Source organism: Schistocerca nitens, chromosome 2, assembly GCF_023898315.1.
Source record: "Schistocerca nitens isolate TAMUIC-IGC-003100 chromosome 2, iqSchNite1.1, whole genome shotgun sequence".
Classification (NCBI taxonomy): Eukaryota; Metazoa; Arthropoda; class Insecta; order Orthoptera; family Acrididae; genus Schistocerca; species Schistocerca nitens.
Genome location: NC_064615.1, coordinates 1,137,094,304 through 1,137,115,759, shown reverse-complemented (window position 1 = coordinate 1,137,115,759; position 21,456 = coordinate 1,137,094,304).

Genomic DNA, 21,456 nt, shown 5'->3' with positions numbered 1-21,456 from the left:
ATTTTCTTTGGGGTGCCGAGTATCTCTTTTCCGATGCATTATTCCTCCTTTGCTGCATCCCTCGCTCCCTTACATTGACGAATTAACACACAATTTGCGTCCATATGAAATACTCTGGGTTCCCTCATTGTCCTTGTAAATCGAGATACGTTTCTACGGAAACGATAGGATTTTCTTTGGGGTTCCGAGTATCTCTTTTCCGATGCATTATTCCTCCTTTACAGCATCCCTCGCTCCCTCACATTGACGAATTAACACACAGTTTGCGTCCATATGAAATACTCTGGATTCCCTGCATTGTCCTTCTAAATCGAGATACGTTTCTACGGAAACGATAGGATTTTCTTTCGGGTTCCGAGTCTCTCTTTTCCGATGCATTATTCCTCCTTTACTGCATCCCTCGCTCCCTCACATTGACGAACTAACACACAATTTGCGTCCATATGAAATACTCTGGATTCCCTGCATTGTCCTTCTAAATCGAGATACGTTTCTACGGAAACGATAGGATTATCTTTGGGGTTCCGAGTATCTCTTTTCCGATGCATTATTCCTCCTTTACTGCATCCCTCGCTCCCTCACATTGACGAATTAACACACAATTTGCGTCCATATGAAATACTCTGGATTCCCTGCATTGTCCTTCTAAATCGAGATACGTTTCTACGGAAACGATAGGATTTTCTTTGGGGTTCCGAGTATCTCTTTTCCGATGCATTATTCCTCCTTTACTGCATCCCTCGCTCCCTCACATTGACGAATTAACACACAATTTGCGTCCATATGAAATACTCTGGATTCCCTGCATTGTCCTTCTAAATCGAGATACGTTTCTACGGAAACGATAGGATTTTCTTTGGGGTTCCGAGTATCTCTTTTCCGTTGCATTATTCTCCTTTACTGCATCCCTCGCTCCCTCACATTGACGAATTAACACTTAATTTGCGTCCATATGAAATACTCGGGATTCCCTGCATTGTCCTTCTAAGTCGAGATACGTTTCTACGGAAACGATAGGATTTTCCTTGAGGTTTCCGAATATCTCTTTTCCGATGCATTATTCCTCCTTTACTGCATCCCTCGCTCCCTCACATTGACGAATTAACACACTATTTGCGTCCATATGAAATACTCTGGATTCCCTGCATTGTCATTCTAAATCGAGATGCATTTCTACGGAAACGATAGGATTTTCTTTGGGGTTCCGAGTATCTCTTTTTCGATGCATTATTCTCCTTTACTGCATCCCTCGCTCCCTCACATTGACGAATTAACACACAATTTGCGTCCATATGAAATACTCTGGATTCCCTGCATTGTCCTTCTAAATCGAGATACGTTTCTACAGAAACGATAGGATTTTCTTTGGGGTTCCGAGTATCTCTTTTCCGATGCATTATACCTCCTTTACAGCATCCCTCGCTCCCTCACATTGACGTATTAACACACAATTTGCGTCCATATGAAATACACTGGTTTCCCTGCATTGTCCTTCTACATCGAGATACGTTTCTACGGAAACGACAGGATATTGTTTGGGGTTCCGAGTATCTCTTTTCCGATGCATTATTACTCCTTCACTGCATCCCTCGCTCCCTCACATTGACGAATTAACACACCATTTGCGTGCATATGAAATACTCTGGATTCCCTGCATTGGCCTTCTAAATCGAGATACGTTTCTACGGAAACGATAGGATTTTGTTTGGGGTTCCGAGTATCTCTTTTGCGATGCATTATTCCTCCTTCACTGCATCCCTCGCTCCTTCACATTGACGACTTAGCACACAATTTGCGTCCATATGAAATACTCTGGATTCCCTGCATTGTCCTTCTAAATCGAGATACGTTTCTACGGAAACGACAGGATTTTCTTTTGGGTTTCCGAGTATCTCTTTTCCGATGCATTATTCCTTCTTTACTGCATCCCTCGCTCCCTCACATTGACGAATTAACACACAATTTGCGTCCATATGAAATACTCTGGATTCCCTGCATTGTCCTTCTAAATCGAGATACGTTTCTACGGAAACGATAGGATTTTCTTTGGGGTTCCGAGTATCTCTTTTCCGATGCATTATTCCTCCTTTACAGCATCCCTCGCTCCCTCACATTGACGAATTAACACACAATTTGCGTCCATATGAAATACTCTGGATTCCCTGCATTGTCCTAAATCGAGATACGTTTCTACGGAAACGATAGGATTTTCTTTGGGGTTCCGAGTATCTCTTTTCCGATGCATTATTCCTCCTTCACTGCATCCCTCGCTCCCTCACATTGACGAACTAACACACAATTTGCGTCCATAGGAAATACTCTGGATTCCCTGCATTGTCCTTCTAAATCGAGATACGTTTCTACGGAAACGATAGGATTATCTTTGTGGTTCCGAGTATCTCTTTTCCGATTCATTATTCCTCCTTTACTGCATCCCTCGCTCCTTCACATTGACGAACTAACACACAATTTGCGTCCATATGAAATACTCTGGATTCCCTGCATTGGGCTTCTAAATCGAGATACATTTCTACGGAAACGATAGGATTTTCTTTGGGGTTCCGAGTATCTCTTTTCCGATGCATTATTCTCCTTTACTGCATCCCTCGCTCCCTCACATTGACGAATTAACACACAATTTGCGTCCATATGAAATACTCTGGATTCCCTGCATTGTCCTTCTAAATCGAGATACGTTTCTACGGAAACGATAGGATTTTCTTTGGGGTTCCGAGTATCTCTTTTCCGATGCATTATTCCTCCTTTACTGCATCCCTCGCTCCCTCACATTGACGAATTAACACACAATTTGCGTCCATATGAAATACTCTGGATTCCCTGCATTGTCCTTCTAAATCGAGATACGTTTCTAAGGAAACGATAGGATTTTCTTTGGGGTTCCGAGTATCTCTTTTCCGTTGCATTTTTCTCCTTTACTGCATCCCTCGCTCCCTCACGTTGACGAATTAACACTTAATTTGCGTCCATATGAAATACTCTGGATTCCCTGCATTGTCCTTCTAAGTCGAGATACGTTTCTACGGAAACGATAGGATTTTCTTTGAGGTTTCCGAATATCTCTTTTCCGATGCATTATTCCTCCTTTACTGCATCCCTCGCTCCCTCACATTGACGAATTAACACACAATTTGCGTCCATATGAAATACTCTGGATTCCCTGCATTGTCCTTCTAAATCGAGATACGTTTCTACAGAAACGATAGGATTTTCTTTGGGGTTCCGAGTATCTCTTTTCCGATGCATTATACCTCCTTTACAGCATCCCTCGCTCCCTCACATTGACGAATTAACACACAATTTGCGTCCATATGAAATACTCTGGATTCCCTGCATTGTCCTTCTAAATCGAGATACGTTTCTACGGAAACGATAGGATTTTCTTTGGGGTTCCGAGTATCACTTTTCCGATGCATTATTCCTCCTTTACTGCATCCCTCGCTCCCTCACATTGACGAACTAACACACAATTTGCGTCCATATGAAATACTCAGGATTCCCTGCATTGTCCTTCTAAATCGAGATACGTTTCTACGGAAACGATAGGACTATCTTTGTGGTTCCGAGTATCTGTTTTCCGATGCATTATTCCTCCTTTACTGCATCCCTCGCTCCCTCACATTGACGAACTAACACACAATTTGCGTCCATATGAAATACTCTGGATTCGCTGCATTGTGCTTCTAAATCGAGATACATTTCTACGGAAACGGTAGGATTTTCTTTGGGGTTCCGAGTATCTCTTTTCCGATGCATTATTCTCCTATACTGCATCCCTCGCTCCCTCACATTGACGAATTAACACACAATTTGCGTCCATATGAAATACTCTGGATTCCCTGCATTGTCCTTCTAAATCGAGATACGTTTCTACGGAAACGATAGGATTTTCTTTGGGGTTCCGAGTATCTCTTTTCCGATGCATTATTCCTCCTTTACTGCATCCCTCGCTCCCTCACATTGACGAATTAACACACAATTTGCGTCCATATGAAATACTCTGGATTCCCTGCATTGTCCTTCTAAATCGAGATACGTTTCTACGGAAACGATAGGATTTTCTTTGGGGTTCCGAGTATCTCTTTTCCGTTGCATTATTCTCCTTTACTGCATCCCTCGCTCCCTCACATTGACGAATTAACACTTAATTTGCGTCCATATGAAATACTCGGGATTCCCTGCATTGTCCTTCTAAGTCGAGATACGTTTCTACGGAAACGATAGGATTTTCCTTGAGGTTTCCGAATATCTCTTTTCCGATGCATTATTCCTCCTTTACTGCATCCCTCGCTCCCTCACATTGACGAATTAACACACAATTTGCGTCCATATGAAATACTCTGGATTCCCTGCATTGTCCTTCTAAATCGAGATACGTTTCTACGGTAACGACAGGATTTTGTTTGGGGTTCCGAGTATCTCTTTTCCGATGCATTATTACTCCTTTACTGCATCCCTCGCTCCCTCACATTAGCGAATTAACACACCATTTGCGTCCATATGAAATACTCTGGATTCCCTGCATTGGCCTTCTAAATCGAGATGCATTTCTACGGAAACGATAGGATTTTCTTTGGGGTTCCGAGTATCTCTTTTTCGATGCATTATTCTCCTTTACTGCATCCCTCGCTCCCTCACATTGACGAATTAACACACAATTTGCGTCCATATGAAATACTCTGGATTCCCTGCATTGTCCTTCTAAATCGAGATACGTTTCTACGGAAACGATAGGATTTTCTTTGGGGTTCCGAGTATCTCATTTCCGATGCATTATTCCTCCTATACTGCATTCCTCGCTCCCTCACATTGACGAATTAACACACAATTTGCGTCCATATGAAACACTCTGGATTCCCTGCATTGTCCTTCTAAATAGAGATACGTTTCTACGGAAACGGTAGGATTATCTTTGGGGTTTCGAGTATCTCTTTTCCGATGCATTATTCCTCCTTTACTGCATCCCTCGCTCCCTCACATTGACGAACTAACACACAATTTGCGTCCATATGAAATACTCTGGATTCCCTGCATTGTGCTTCTAAATCGAGATACATTTCTACGGAAACGATAGGATTTTCTTTGGGGTTCCGAGTATCTCTTTTCCGAAGCATTATTCTCCTTTACTGCATCCCTCGCTCCCTCACATTGACGAATTAACACACAATTTGCGTCCATATGAAATACTCTGGATTCCCTGCATTGTCCTTCTAAATCGAGATACGTTTCTACGGAAACGCTAGGATTTTCTTTGGGGTTCCGAGTATCTCTTTTCCGATGCATTATTCCCCCTTTACTGCATCCCTTGCTCCCTCACATTGACGAATTAACACACAATTTGCGTCCATATGAAATACTCGGGATTCCCTGCATTGTCCATCTACATCGAGATACGTTTCTACGGAAACGATAGGATTTTCTTTGGGGTTCCGAGTATCTCTTTTCCGTTGCATTATTCTACTTTACTGCATCCCTCGCTCCCTCACATTGACGAATTAACACTTAATTTGCATCCATATGAAATACTCTGGATTCCCTGCATTGTCGTTCTAAGTCGAGATACGTTTCTACGGAAACGATAGGATTTTCTTTGAGGTTTCCGAATATCTCTTTTCCGATGCATTATTCCTCCTTTACTGCATCCCTCTCTCCCCCACATTGACGAATTAACACACAATTACCGTCCATATGAAATACTCTGGATTCCCTGCATTGTCCTTCTAAATCGAGATACGTTTCTACGGAAACGACGGGATTTTGTTTGGGGTTCCGAGTATCTCTTTTCCGATGCATTATTACTCCTTACTGCATCCCTCGCTCCCTCACATTGACGAATTATCACACCATTTGCGTCCATATGAAATAATCTGGATTCCCTGCATTGGCCTTCAAAATCGAGATACGTTTCTACGGAAACGATAGGATTTTCTTTGGGGTTCCGAGTATCTCTTTTGCGATGCATTATTCCTCCTTTACTGCATCCCTCGCTCCTTCACATTGACGAATTAGCACACAATTTGCGTCCATATGAAATACTCTGGATTCCCTGCATTGTCCTTCTAAATCGAGATACGTTTCTACGGAAACGACAGGATTTTCTTTTGGGTTTCCGAGTATCTCTTTTCCGATGCATTATTCCTTCTTTACTGCATCCCTCGCTCCCTCACATTGACGAATTAACACACAATTTGCGTCCATATGAAATACTCTGGATTCCCTGCATTGTCCTTCTAAATCGAGAGACGTTTCTACGGAAACGATAGGATTTTCTTTGGGGTGCCGAGTATCTCTTTTCCGATGCATTATTCCTCCTTTGCTGCATCCCTCGCTCCCTTACATTGACGAATTAACACACAATTTGCGTCCATATGAAATACTCTGGGTTCCCTCATTGTCCTTGTAAATCGAGATACGTTTCTACGGAAACGATAGGATTTTCTTTGGGGTTCCGAGTATCTCTTTTCCGATGCATTATTCCTCCTTTACAGCATCCCTCGCTCCCTCACATTGACGAATTAACACACAGTTTGCGTCCATATGAAATACTCTGGATTCCCTGCATTGTCCTTCTAAATCGAGATACGTTTCTACGGAAACGATAGGATTTTCTTTCGGGTTCCGAGTATCTCTTTTCCGATGCATTATTCCTCCTTTACTGCATCCCTCGCTCCCTCACATTGACGAACTAACACACAATTTGCGTCCATATGAAATACTCTGGATTCCCTGCATTGTCCTTCTAAATCGAGATACGTTTCTACGGAAACGATAGGATTATCTTTGGGGTTCCGAGTATCTCTTTTCCGATGCATTATTCCTCCTTTACTGCATCCCTCGCTCCCTCACATTGACGAATTAACACACAATTTGCGTCCATATGAAATACTCTGGAATCCCTGCATTGTCCTTCTAAATCGAGATACGTTTCTACGGAAACGATAGGATTTTCTTTGGGGTTCCGAGTATCTCTTTTCCGATGCATTATTCCTCCTTTACTGCATCCCTCGCTCCCTCACATTGACGAATTAGCACACAATTTGCGTCCATATGAAATACTCTGGATTCCCTGCATTGTCCTTCTAAATCGAGATACGTTTCTACGGAAACGACAGGATTTTCTTTTGGGTTTCCGAGTATCTCTTTTCCGATGCATTATAACTTCTTTACTGCATCCCTCGCTCCCTCACATTGACGAATTAACACACAATTTGCGTCCATATGAAATACTCTGTATTCCCTGCATTGTCCTTCTAAATCGAGATACGTTTCTACGGAAACGATAGGATTTTCTTTGGGGTGCCGAGTATCTCTTTTCCGATGCATTATTCCTCCTTTACTGCATCCCTCGCTCCCTTACATTGACGAATTAACACACAATTTGCGTCCATATGAAATACTCTGGGTTCCCTCATTGTTCTTCTAAATCGAGATACGTTTCTACGGAAACGATAGGATTTTCTTTGGGGTTCCGAGTATCTCTTTTCCGATGCATTATTCCTCCTTTACTGCATCCCTCGCTCCCTCACATTGCCGAATTAACACACAGTTTGCGTCCATATGAAATACTCTGGATTCCCTGCATTGTCCTTCTAAATCGAGATACGTTTCTACGGAAACGATAGGATTTTCTTTGGGGTTCCGAGTATCTCTTTTCCGATGCATTATTCCTCCTTTACTGCATCCCTCGCTCCCTCACATTGACGAATTAACACACAATTTGCGTCCATATGAAATACTCTGGATTCCCTGCATTGTCCTTCTAAATCGAGATACGTTTCTACGGAAACGATAGGATTTTCTTTGGGGTTCCGAGTATATCTTTTCCGATGCATTATTCTCCTTTACTGCATCCCTCGCTCCCTCAAATTGACGAATTAACACTTAATTTGCGTCCATATGAAATACCCTGGATTCCCTGCATTGTCCTTCTAATTCGAGATACGTTTCTACGGAAACGATAAGATTTTCTTTGGGGTTCCGAATATCTCTTTTCCGATGCATTATTCCTCCTCTACTGCATCCCTCGCTCCCTCACACTGACGAATTAACACACAATTTGCGTCCATATGAAATACTCTGGATTCCCTGCATTGTCCTTCTACATCGAGATACGTTTCTACGGAAACGACAGGATATTGTTAGGGGTTCCGAGTATCTCTTTTCCGATGCATTATTACTCCTTTACTGCATCCCTCGCTCCCTCACATTGACGAATTAACACACCATTTGCGTCCATATGAAATACTCTGGATTCCCTGCATTGGCCTTCTAAATCGAGATACGTTTCTACGGAAACGATAGGATTTTGTTTGGGGTTCCGAGTATCTCTTTTGCGATGCATTATTCCTCCTTCACTGCATCCCTCGCTCCTTGACATTGACGAATTAGCACACAATTTGCGTCCATATGAAATACTCTGGATTCCCTGCATTGTCCTTCTAAATCGAGATACGTTTCTACGGAAACGACAGGATTTTCTTTGGGGTTCCGAGTATCTCTTTTCCGACGCATTATTCCTTCTTTACTGCATCCCTCGCTCCCTCACATTGACGAATTAACACACAATTTGCGTCCATATGAAATACTCTGGATTCCCTGCATTGTCCTTCTAAATCGAGATACGTTTCTACGGAAACGATAGGATTTTCTTTGGGGTTCCGAGTATCTCTTTTCCGATGCATTATTCCTCCTTTACAGCATCCCTCGCTCCCTCACATTGACGAATTAACACACAATTTGCGTCCATATGAAATACTCTGGATTCCCTGCATTGTCCTTCTAAATCGAGATACGTTTCTACGGAAACGATAGGATTTTCTTTGGGGTTCCGAGTATCTCTTTTCCGATGCATTATTCCTCCTTTACTGCATCCCTCGCTCCCTCACATTGACGAACTAACACACAGTTTGCGTCCATATGAAATACTCTGGATTCCCTGCATTGTCCTTCTAAATCGAGATACGGAAACGATAGGATTATCTTTGTGGTTCCGAGTATCTCTTTTCCGATGCATTATTCCTCCTTTACTGCATCCCTCGCTCCCTCACATTGACGAACTAACACACAATTTGCGTCCATATGAAATACTCTGGATTCCCTGCATTGTGCTTCTAAATCGAGATACATTTCTACGGAAACGATAGGATTTTCTTTGGGGTTCCGAGTATCTCTTTTCCGATGCATTATTCTCCTTTACTGCATCCCTCGCTCCCTCACATTGACGAATTAACACACAATTTGCGTCCATATGAAATACTCTGGATTCCCTGCATTGTCCTTCTAAATCGAGATACGTTTCTACGGAAACGATAGGATTTTCTTTGGGGTTCCGAGTATCTCTTTTCCGATGCATTATACCTCCTTTACTGCATCCCTCGCTCCCTCACATTGACGAATTAACACACAATTTGCGTCCATATGAAATACTCTGGATTCCCTGCATTGTCCTTCTAAATCGAGATACGTTTCTACGGAAACGATAGGATTTTCTTTGGGGTTCCGAGTATCTCTTTTCCGTTGCATTATTCTCCTTTACTGCATCCCTCGCTCCCTCACATTGACGAATTAACACTTAATTTGCGTCCATATGAAATACTCTGGATTCCCTGCATTGTCCTTCTAAGTCGAGATACGTTTCTACGGAAACGATAGGATTTTCTTTGAGGTTTCCGAATATCTCTTTTCCGATGCATTATTCCTCCTTTACTGCATCCCTCGCTCCCTCACATTGACGAATTAACACACAATTTGCGTCCATATGAAATACTCTGGATTCCCTGCATTGTCCTTCTAAATCGAGATACGTTTCTACGGAAACGACAGGATTTTGTTTGGGGTTCCGAGTATCTCTTTTCCGATGCATTATTACTCCTTTACTGCATCCCTCGCTCCCTCACATTAGCGAATTAACACACCATTTGCGTCCATATGAAATACTCTGGATTCACTGCATTGGCCTTCTAAATCGAGATACGTTTCTACGGAAACGATAGGATTTTCTTTGAGGTTCCGAGTATCTCTTTTGCGATGCATTATTCCTCCTTTACTGCATCCCTCGTTCCTTCACATTGACGAATTAGCACACAATTTGCATCCATATGAAATACTCTGGATTCCCTGCATTGTCCTTCTAAATCGAGATACGTTTCTACGGAAACGACAGGATTTTCTTTTGGGTTTCCGAGTATCTCTTTTCCGATGCATTATTCCTTCTTTACTGCATCCCTCGCTCCCTCACATTGACGAATTAACACACAATTTGCGTCCATATGAAATACTCTGGATTCCCTGCATTGTCCTTCTAAATCGAGATACGTTTCTACGGAAACGATAGGATTTTCTTTGGGGTACCGAGTATCTCTTTTCCGATGCATTATTCCTCCTTTACTGCATCCCTCGCTCCCTCACATTGACGAATTAACACACAATTTGCGTCCATATGATATACTCTGGGTTCCCTCATTGTCCCCATAAATCGAGATACGTTTCTACGGAAACGATAGGATTTTCTTTGGGGTTCCGAGGATCTCTTTTCCGATGCATTATTCCTCCTTTACAGCATCCCTCGCTCCCTCACATTGACGAATTAACACACAATTTGCGTCCATATGAAATACTCTGGATTCCATGCATTGTCCTTCTAAATCGAGATACGTTTCTACGGAACCGATAGGATTTTCTTTGGGGTTCCGAGTATCTCTTTTCCGATGCATTATTCCTCCTTTACTGCATCCCTCGCTCCCTCACATTGACGAATTAACACACAGTTTGCGTCCATATGAAATACTCTGGATTCCCTGCATTGTCCTTCTAAATCGAGATACGTTTCTACGGAAACGATAGGATTTTCTTTGGGGTTCCGAGTATCTCTTTTCCGATGCATTATTCCTCCTTTACTGTATCCCTCGCTCCCTCACATTGACGAATTAACACACAATTTGCGTCCATATGAAATACTCTGGATTCCCTGCATTGTCCTTCTAAATCGAGATACGTTTCTACGGAAACGATAGGTTTTTCTTTGGGGTTCCGAGTATCTCTTTTCCGATGCATTATTCTCCTTTACTGCATCCCTCGCTCACTCAAATTGACGAATTAACACTTAATTTGCATCCATATGAAATACTCTGGATTCCCTGCATTGTCCTTCTAAGTCGAGATACGTTTCTACGGAAACGATAGGATTTTCTTTGGGGTTCCGAATATCTCTTTTCCGATGCATTATTACTCCTTTACTGCATCCCTCGCTCCCTCACATTGACGAATTAACACACCATATGCGTCCATATGAAATACTCTGGATTCCCTGCATTGGCCTTCTAAATCGAGATACGTTTCTACGGAAATGATAGGATTTTCTTTGGGGTTCCGAGTATCTCTTTTGCGATGCATTATTCCTCCTTTACTGCATCCCTCGCTCCTTCACATTGACGAATTAGCACACAATTTGCGTCCATATGAAATACTCGGGATTCCCTGAATTGTCCTTCTAAATCGAGATACGTTTCTACGGAAACGACAGGATTTTCTTTTGGGTTTCCGAGTATCTCTTTTCCGATGCATTATTCCTTCTTTACTGCATCCCTCGCTCCCTCACATTGACGAATTAACACACAATTTGCGTCCATATGAAATACTCTGGATTCCCTGCATTGTCCTTCTAAATCGAGATACTTTTCTATGGAAACGATATGATTTTCTTTGGGGTGCCGAGTATCTCTTTTCCGATGCATTATTCCTCCTTTACTGCATCCCTCGCTCCCTCACATTGACGAATTAACACACAATTTGCGTCCATATGAAATACTCTGGATTCCCTGCATTGTCCTTCTAAATCGAAATACGTTTCTACGGAAACGATATAATTTTCTTTAAGTTTCCGAGTATCTCTTTTGCGATGCATTATTCCTCCTTTACTGCATCCCTCGTTCCTTCACATTGACGAATTAGCACACAATTTGCATCCATATGAAATACTCTGGATTCCCTGCATTGTCCTTCTAAATCGAGATACGTTTCTACGGAAACGACAGGATTTTCTTTTGGGTTTCCGAGTATCTCTTTTCCGATGCATTATTCCTTCTTTACTGCATCCCTCGCTCCCTCACATTGACGAATTAACACACAATTTGCGTCCATATGAAATACTCTGGATTCCCTGCATTGTCCTTCTAAATCGAGATACGTTTCTACGGAAACGATATGATTTTCTTTGGGGTGCCGAGTATCTCTTTTCCGATGCATTATTCCTCCTTTACTGCATCCCTCGCTCCCTCACATTGACGAATTAACACACAATTTGCGTCCATATGAAATACTCTGGATTCCCTGCATTGTCCTTCTAAATCGAAATACGTTTCTACGGAAACGATATAATTTTCTTTAAGTTTCCGAGTATCTCTTTTGCGATGCATTATTCCTCCTTTACTGCATCCCTCGTTCCTTCACATTGACGAATTAGCACACAATTTGCATCCATATGAAATACTCTGGATTCCCTGCATTGTCCTTCTAAATCGAGATACGTTTCTACGGAAACGACAGGATTTTCTTTTGGGTTTCCGAGTATCTCTTTTCCGATGCATTATTCCTTCTTTACTGCATCCCTCGCTCCCTCACATTGACGAATTAACACACAATTTGCGTCCATATGAAATACTCTGGATTCCCTGCATTGTCCTTCTAAATCGAAATACGTTTCTACGGAAACGATATAATTTTCTTTAAGTTTCCGAGTATCTCTTTTGCGATGCATTATTCCTCCTTTACTGCATCCCTCGTTCCTTCACATTGACGAATTAGCACACAATTTGCATCCATATGAAATACTCTGGATTCCCTGCATTGTCCTTCTAAATCGAGATACGTTTCTACGGAAACGACAGGATTTTCTTTTGGGTTTCCGAGTATCTCTTTTCCGATGCATTATTCCTTCTTTACTGCATCCCTCGCTCACTCACATTGACGAATTAACACACAATTTGCGTCCATATGAAATACTCTGGATTCCCTGCATTGTCCTTCTAAATCGAGATACGTTTCTACGGAAACGATAGGATTTTCTTTGGGGTTCCGAGGATCTCTTTTCCGATGCATTATTCCTCCTTTACAGCATCCCTCGCTCCCTCACATTGACGAATTAACACACAATTTGCGTCCATATGAAATACTCTGGATTCCCTGCATTGTCCTTCTAAATCGAGATACGTTTCTACGGAAACGGTAGGATTTTCTTTGGGGTTCCGAGTATCTCTTTTCCGATGCATTATTCCTCCTTTACTGCATCCCTCGCTCCCTCACATTGACGAATTAACACACAGTTTGCGTCCATATGAAATACTCTGGATTCCCTGCATTGTCCTTCTAAATCGAGATACGTTTCTACGGAAACGATAGGATTTTCTTTGGGGTTCCGAGTATCTCTTTTCCGATGCATTATTCCTCCTTTACTGTATCCCTCGCTCCCTCACATTGACGAATTAACACACAATTTGCGTCCATATGAAATACTCTGGATTCCCTGCATTGTCCTTCTAAATCGAGATACGTTTCTACGGAAACGATAGGTTTTTCTTTGGGGTTCCGAGTATCTCTTTTCCGATGCATTATTCTCCTTTACTGCATCCCTCGCTCACTCAAATTGACGAATTAACACTTAATTTGCATCCATATGAAATACTCTGGATTCCCTGCATTGTCCTTCTAAGTCGAGATACGTTTCTACGGAAACGATAGGATTTTCTTTGGGGTTCCGAATATCTCTTTTCCGATGCATTATTACTCCTTTACTGCATCCCTCGCTCCCTCACATTGACGAATTAACACACCATATGCGTCCATATGAAATACTCTGGATTCCCTGCATTGGCCTTCTAAATCGAGATACGTTTCTACGGAAATGATAGGATTTTCTTTGGGGTTCCGAGTATCTCTTTTGCGATGCATTATTCCTCCTTTACTGCATCCCTCGCTCCTTCACATTGACGAATTAGCACACAATTTGCGTCCATATGAAATACTCGGGATTCCCTGAATTGTCCTTCTAAATCGAGATACGTTTCTACGGAAACGACAGGATTTTCTTTTGGGTTTCCGAGTATCTCTTTTCCGATGCATTATTCCTTCTTTACTGCATCCCTCGCTCCCTCACATTGACGAATTAACACACAATTTGCGTCCATATGAAATACTCTGGATTCCCTGCATTGTCCTTCTAAATCGAGATACGTTTCTACGGAAACGATATGATTTTCTTTGGGGTGCCGAGTATCTCTTTTCCGATGCATTATTCCTCCTTTACTGCATCCCTCGCTCCCTCACATTGACGAATTAACACACAATTTGCGTCCATATGAAATACTCTGGATTCCCTGCATTGTCCTCCTAAATCGAAATACGTTTCTACGGAAACGATATAATTTTCTTTAAGTTTCCGAGTATCTCTTTTCCGATGCATTATTCCTCCTTTACAGCATCCCTCGCTCCCTCACATTGACGAATTAACACACAATTTGCGTCCATGTGAAATACTCTGGATTCCCTGCATTGTCCTTCTAAATCGAGATACGTTTCTACGGAAACGATAGGATTTTCTTTGGGGTTCCGAGTATCTTTTTTCCGATGCATTATTCCGCCTTTACTGCATCCCTCGCTCCCTCACATTGACGAATTAACACACAGTTTGCGTCCATATGAAATACTCTGGATTCCCTGCATTGTCCTTCTAAATCGAGATACGTTTCTACGGAAACGATAGGATTTTCTTTGGGGTTCCGAGTATCTCTTTTCCGATGCATTATTCCTCCTTTACTGCATCCCTCGCTCCCTCACATTGACGAATTAACACACAATTTGCGTCCATATGAAATACTCTGTATTCCATGCATTGTCCTTCTAAATCGAGATACGTTTCTACGGAAACGATAGGATTTTCTTTGGGGTTCCGAGTATCTCTTTTCCGATGCATTATTCTCCTTTACTGCATCCCTCGCTCCCTCAAATTGACGAATTAACACTTAATTTGCGTCCATATGAAATACTCTGGATTCCCTGCATTGTCCTTCTAAATAGAGATACGTTTCTACGGAAACGATAGGATTTGCTTTGGGGTTCCGAATATCTCTTTTCCGATGCATTATTCCTCCTTTATTGCATCCCTCGCTCCCTCACATTGACGAATTAACACACAATTTGCGTCCATATGAAATACTCTGGATTCCCTGCATTGTCCTTCTACATCGAGATACGTTTCTACGGTAACGACAGGATTTTGTTTGGGGTTCCGAGTATCTCTTTTCCGATGCATTATTACTCCTTTACTGCATCCCTCGCTCCCACACATTGACGAATTAACACACAATTTGCGTCCATATGAAATACTCTTGATTCCCTGCATTGGCCTTCTAAATCGAGATACGTTTCTACGGAAACGATAGGATTTTCTTTGGGGTTCCGAGTATCTCTTTTGCGATGCATTATTCCTCCTTTACTGCATCCCTCGCTCCCTCACATTGACTAATTAACACACAATTTGCGTCCATATGAAATACTCTGGATTCCCTGCATTGTCCTTCTAAATCGAGATACGTTTCTACGGAAACGACAGGATTATCTTTTGGGTTTCCGAGTATCTCTTTTCCGATGCATTATTCCTTCTTTACTGCATCCCTCGCTCCCTCACATTGACGAATTGACTCACAATTTGCGTCCATATGAAATACTCTGGATTCCCTGCATTGTCCTTCTAAATTGAGATACGTTTCTACGGAAACGATAGGATTTTCTTTGGGGTTCCGAGTATCTCTTTTCCGATACATTATTCCTCCTTTACTGCATCACTCGCTCCCTCACATTGACGAATTAACACACAATTTGCGTCCATATGAAATACTCTGGATTCCCTCATTGTCCTTCTAAATCGAGATACGTTTCTACGGAAACGATAGGATTTTCTTTGGGGTTCCGAGTATCTCTTTTCCGATGCATTATTCCTCCTTTACAGCATCCCTCGCTCCCTCACATTGACGAATTAACACACAATTTGCGTCCATATGAAATACTCTGGATTCCCTGCATTGTCCTTCTAAATCGAGATACGTTTCTACGGAAATGATAGGATTTTCTTTGGGGTTCCGAGTATATCTTTTCCGATGCATTATTCCTCCTTTACTGCATCCCTCGCTCCCTCACATTGACGAATTAACACACAATTTGCGTCCATATGAAACACTCTGGATTCCCTGCATTGTCCTTCTAAATCGAGATACGTTTCAACGTTAACGATAGGATTTTCTTTGGGGTTCCGAGTATCTCTTTTCCGATGCATTATTCCTCCTTTACTCCATCCCTCGCTCCCTCACATTGACGAATTAACACACAATTCGCGTCTATATGAAATACTCTGGATTCCCTGCATTGTCCTTCTAAATCGAGATACGTTTCTACGGAAACGATTAGATTTTCTTTGGGGTTCCGAGTATCTCTTTTCCGATGCATTATTCCTCCTTTACTGCATCCCTCGCTCCCTCACATTGACGAATTAACACACAATTTGCGTCCATATGAAATACTCTGGATTCCCTGCATTATCCTTCTAAATCGAGATACGTTTCTATGGAAACGATAGGATTTTCTTTGGGGTTCGGAGTATCTCTTTTCCGATGCATTATTCCTCCTTTACTGCATCTCTAGCTCCCTCACATTGACGAAATAACACACAATTTGCGTCCATATGAAATACTCTGGATTCCCTGCATTGTCCTTCTAAATCGAGATACGTTTCTACGGAAACGATAGGATTTTCTTTGGGGTTCCGAGTATCTCTTTTCCGATGCATTATTCCTCCTTTACTGCTTTCCTCGCTCCCTCACATTGCCGGATTAACACACAATTTGCGTCCATATGAAATACTCTGGATTCCCTGCATTGTCCTTCTAAATCGAGATACGTTTCTACGGAAACGATAGGATTTTCTTTGGGGTTCCGAGTATCTCTTTTCCGAAGCATTATTCCTCCTTTACTACATCCCTCGCTCCCTCACATTGACGAATTAACACACAATTTGCGTCCATATGAAATACTCTGGATCCCTGCATTGTCCTTCTAAATCGAGATACCTTTCTACGGAAACGATAGGATTTTCTTTGGGGTTCCGGGTATCTCTTTTCCGATGCATTATTCCTCCTTTACTGCATCCCTCGCTCCCTCACATTGACGAATTAACACACAATTTGCGTCCATATGAAATACTCTGGGTTCCCTGCATTGTCCTTCTAAATCGAGATACGTCTCTACGGAAACGATAGGATTTTCTTTGGGGTTCCGAGTATATCTTTTCCGATGCATTATTCCTCCTTTACTGCATCCCTCGCTCCCTCACATTGACGAATTAACACACAATTTGCGTCCATATGAATTACTCTGGATTCCCTGCATTGTCCTTCTAAATCGAGATACGTTTCTACGGAAAAGGTAGCATTTTCTTTGGGGTTAAAAGTATCTCTTTTCCGATGCATTATTCCTCCTTTACTGCATCCCTCGCTCCCTCACATTGACGAATTAACACACAATTTGCGTCCATATGAGATACTCTGGATTCCCTGCATTGTCCTTCTAAATGGGGTTCCTTTTTTACGGAAACGATAGGATTTTCTTTGGGGTTCCGAGTATCTCTTTTCCGATGCATTATTCCTCCTTTACTGCATCCCTCGCTCCCTCACATTGACGAGTAACCCACAATTTGCGTCCATATGAAATACTCTGGATTCCCTGCATTGTCCTTCTAAATCGAGATACGTTTCTACGGAAACGATAGGATTTTCTTTGGGGTTCCGAGTATCTCTTTTCCGATGCATTATTCCTCCTTTACTGCATCCCTCGCTCCCTCACATTGACGAATTAACACACAATTTGCGTCCATATGAAATACTCTGGATTCCCTGCATTGTCCTTCTAAATCGAGATACGTTTCTACGGAAAAGATAGGATTTTCTTTGGGGTTATGAGTATCTCTTTTCCGATGCATTATTCCTCCTTTACTGCATCCCTCGCTCCCTCACATTGACGAATTAACACACAATTTGCGTCCATATGATATACTCTGGATTCCCTGCATTGTCCTTCTACATCGAGATATGTTTCTACGGAAACGATAGGATTTTCTTTGGGGTTCCGAGTATCTCTTTTCCGAAGCATTATTCCTCCTTTACTGCATCCCTCGCTCCCTCACATTGACGAGTAACCCACAATTTGCGTCCATATGAAATACTCTGGATTCCCTGCATTGTCCTTCTAAATCGAGATACGTTTCTACAGAAACGATAGGATTTTCTTTGGGGTTCCGAGTATCTCTTTTCCGATGCATTATTCCTCCTTTACTGCATCCCTCGCTCCCTCACATTGACGAATTAACACACAGTTTGCGTCCATATGAAATACTCTGGATTCCCTGCATTGTCCTTCTAAATCGAGATACGTTTCTACGGAAACGATAGGATTTTCTTTGGGGTTCCGAGTATCTCTTTTCCGATGCATTATTCCTCCTTTACTGCATCCCTCGCTCCCTCATATTGACGAATTAACACACAATTTGCGTCCATATGAAATACTCTGGATTCCCTGCATTGTCCTTCTAAATCGAGATACGTTTCTACGGAAACGATAGGATTTTCTTTGGGGTTCGAGTATCTCTTTTCCGATGCATTATTCTCCTTTACTGCATCCCTCGCTCCCTCAAATTGACGAATTAACACTTAATTTGCATCCATATGAAATACTCTGGATTCCCTGCATTGTCCTTCTAAGTCGAGATACGTTTCTACGGAAACGATAGGATTTTCTTTGGGGTTCCGAATATCTCTTTTCCGATGCATTATTACTCCTTTACTGCATCCCTCGCTCCCTCACATTGACGAATTAACACACCATTTGCGTCCATATGAAATACTCTGGATTCCCTGCATTGGCCTTCTAAATCGAGATACGTTTCTACGGAAACGATAGGATTTTCTTTGGGGTTCCGAGTATCTCTTTTGCGATGCATTATTCCTCCTTTACTGCATCCCTCGCTCCTTCACATTGACGAATTAGCACACAATTTGCGTCCATATGAAATACTCGGGATTCCCTGCATTGTCCTTCTAAATCGAGATACGTTTCTACGGAAACGACAGGATTTTCTTTTGGGTTTCCGAGTATCTCTTTTGCGATGCATTATTCCTTCTTTACCGCATCCCTCGCTCCCTCACATTGACGAATTAACACACAATTTGCGTCCATATGAAATACTCTGGATTCCCTGCATTGTCCTTCTAAATCGAGATACGTTTCTACGGAAACGATAGGTTTTTCTTTGGGGTTCCGAGCATCTCTTTTCCGATGCATTATTCCTCCTTTACTGCATCCCTCGCTCCCTCACATTGACGAATTAACACACAATTTGCGTCCATATGAAATACTGTGGATTCCCTGCATTGTCCTTCTAAATCGAGATACGTTTCTACGGAAACGATAGGATTTTCTTTGGGGTTCCGAGTATCTCTTTTCCGATGCATTATTCCTCCTTTACTGCATCCCTCGCTCCCTCACATTGACGAATTAACACACAATTTGCGTCCATATGAAATACTCTGGATTCCCTGCATTGTCCTTCTAAATCGAGATACATTTCTACGGAAACGATAGGTTTTTCTTTGGGGTTCCGAGCATCTCTTTTCCGATGCATTATTCCTCCTTTACTGCATCCCTCGCTCCCTCACATTGACGAATTAACACACAATTTGCGTCCATATGAAATACTCTGCATTCCCTGCATTGTCCGTCTAAATCGAGATACGTTTCTACGGAAACGATAGGATTTTCTTTGGGGTTCCGAGTATCTCTTTTCCGATGCATTATTCCTCCTTTACTGCATCCCTCGCTCCCTCACATTGACGAGTAACCCACAATTTGCGTCCATATGAAATACTCTGGATTCCCTGCATTGTCCTTCTAAATCGAGATACGTTTCTACGGAAACGATAGGATTTTCTTTTGGGTTCCGAGTATCTCTTTTCCGATGCATTATTCCTCCTTTACTGCATCCGTCGCTCCCTCACATTGACGAATTAACACACAATTTGCGTCCATATGAAATACTCTGGATTCCCTGCATTATCCTTCTAAATCGAGATACGTTTCTACGGAAAAGATAGGATTTTCTTTGGGGTTATGAGTATCTCTTTTCCGATGCATTATTCCTCCTTTACTGCATCCCTCGCTCCCTCATATTGACGAATTAACACACAATTTGCGTCCATATGAAATACTCTGGATTCCCTGCATTGTCCTTCTAAATCGAGATACGTTTCTACGGAAACGATAGGATTTTCTTTGGGGTTCGAGTATCTCTTTTCCGATGCATTATTCTCCTTTACTGCATCCCTCGCTCCCTCAAATTGACGAATTAACACTTAATTTGCATCCATATGAAATACTCTGGATTCCCTGCATTGTCCTTCTAAGTCGAGATACGTTTCTACGGAAACGATAGGATTTTCTTTGGGGTTCCGAATATCTCTTTTCCGATGCATTATTACTCCTTTACTGCATCCCTCGCTCCCTCACATTGACGAATTAACACACCATTTGCGTCCATATGAAATACTCTGGATTCCCTGCATTGGCCTTCTATATCGAGATACGTTTCTACGGAAACGATAGGATTTTCTTTGGGGTTCCGAGTATCTCTTTTGCGATGCATTATTCCTCCTTTACTGCATCCCTCGCTCCTTCACATTGACGAATTAGCACACAATTTGCGTCCATATGAAATACTCGGGATTCCCTGCATTGTCCTTCTAAATCGAGATACGTTTCTACGGAAACGACAGGATTTTCTTTTGGGTTTCCGAGTATCTCTTTTCCGATGCATTATTCCTTCTTTACCGCATCCCTCGCTCCCTCACATTGACGAATTAACACACAATTTGCGTCCATATGAAATACTCTGGATTCCCTGCATTATCCTTCTAAATCGAGATACGTTTCTACGGAAACGATAGGTTTTTCTTTAAAGGTTCCGAGCATCTCTTTTCCGATGCATTATACCTCCTTTACTGCATCCCTCGCTCCCTCACATTGACGAATTAACACACAATTTGCGTCCATATGAAATACTGTGGATTCCCTGCATTGTCCTTCTAAATCGAGATACGTTTCTACGGAAACGATAGGATTTTCTTTGGGGTTCCGAGTATCTCTTTTCCGATGCATTATTCCTCCTTTACTGCATCCCTCGCTCCCTCACATTGACGAATTAACACACAATTTGCGTCCATATGAAATACTCTGGATTCCCTGCATTGTCCTTCTAAATCGAGATACATTTCTACGGAAACGATAGGTTTTTCTTTGGGGTTCCGAGCATCTCTTTTCCGATGCATTATTCCTCCTTTACTGCAT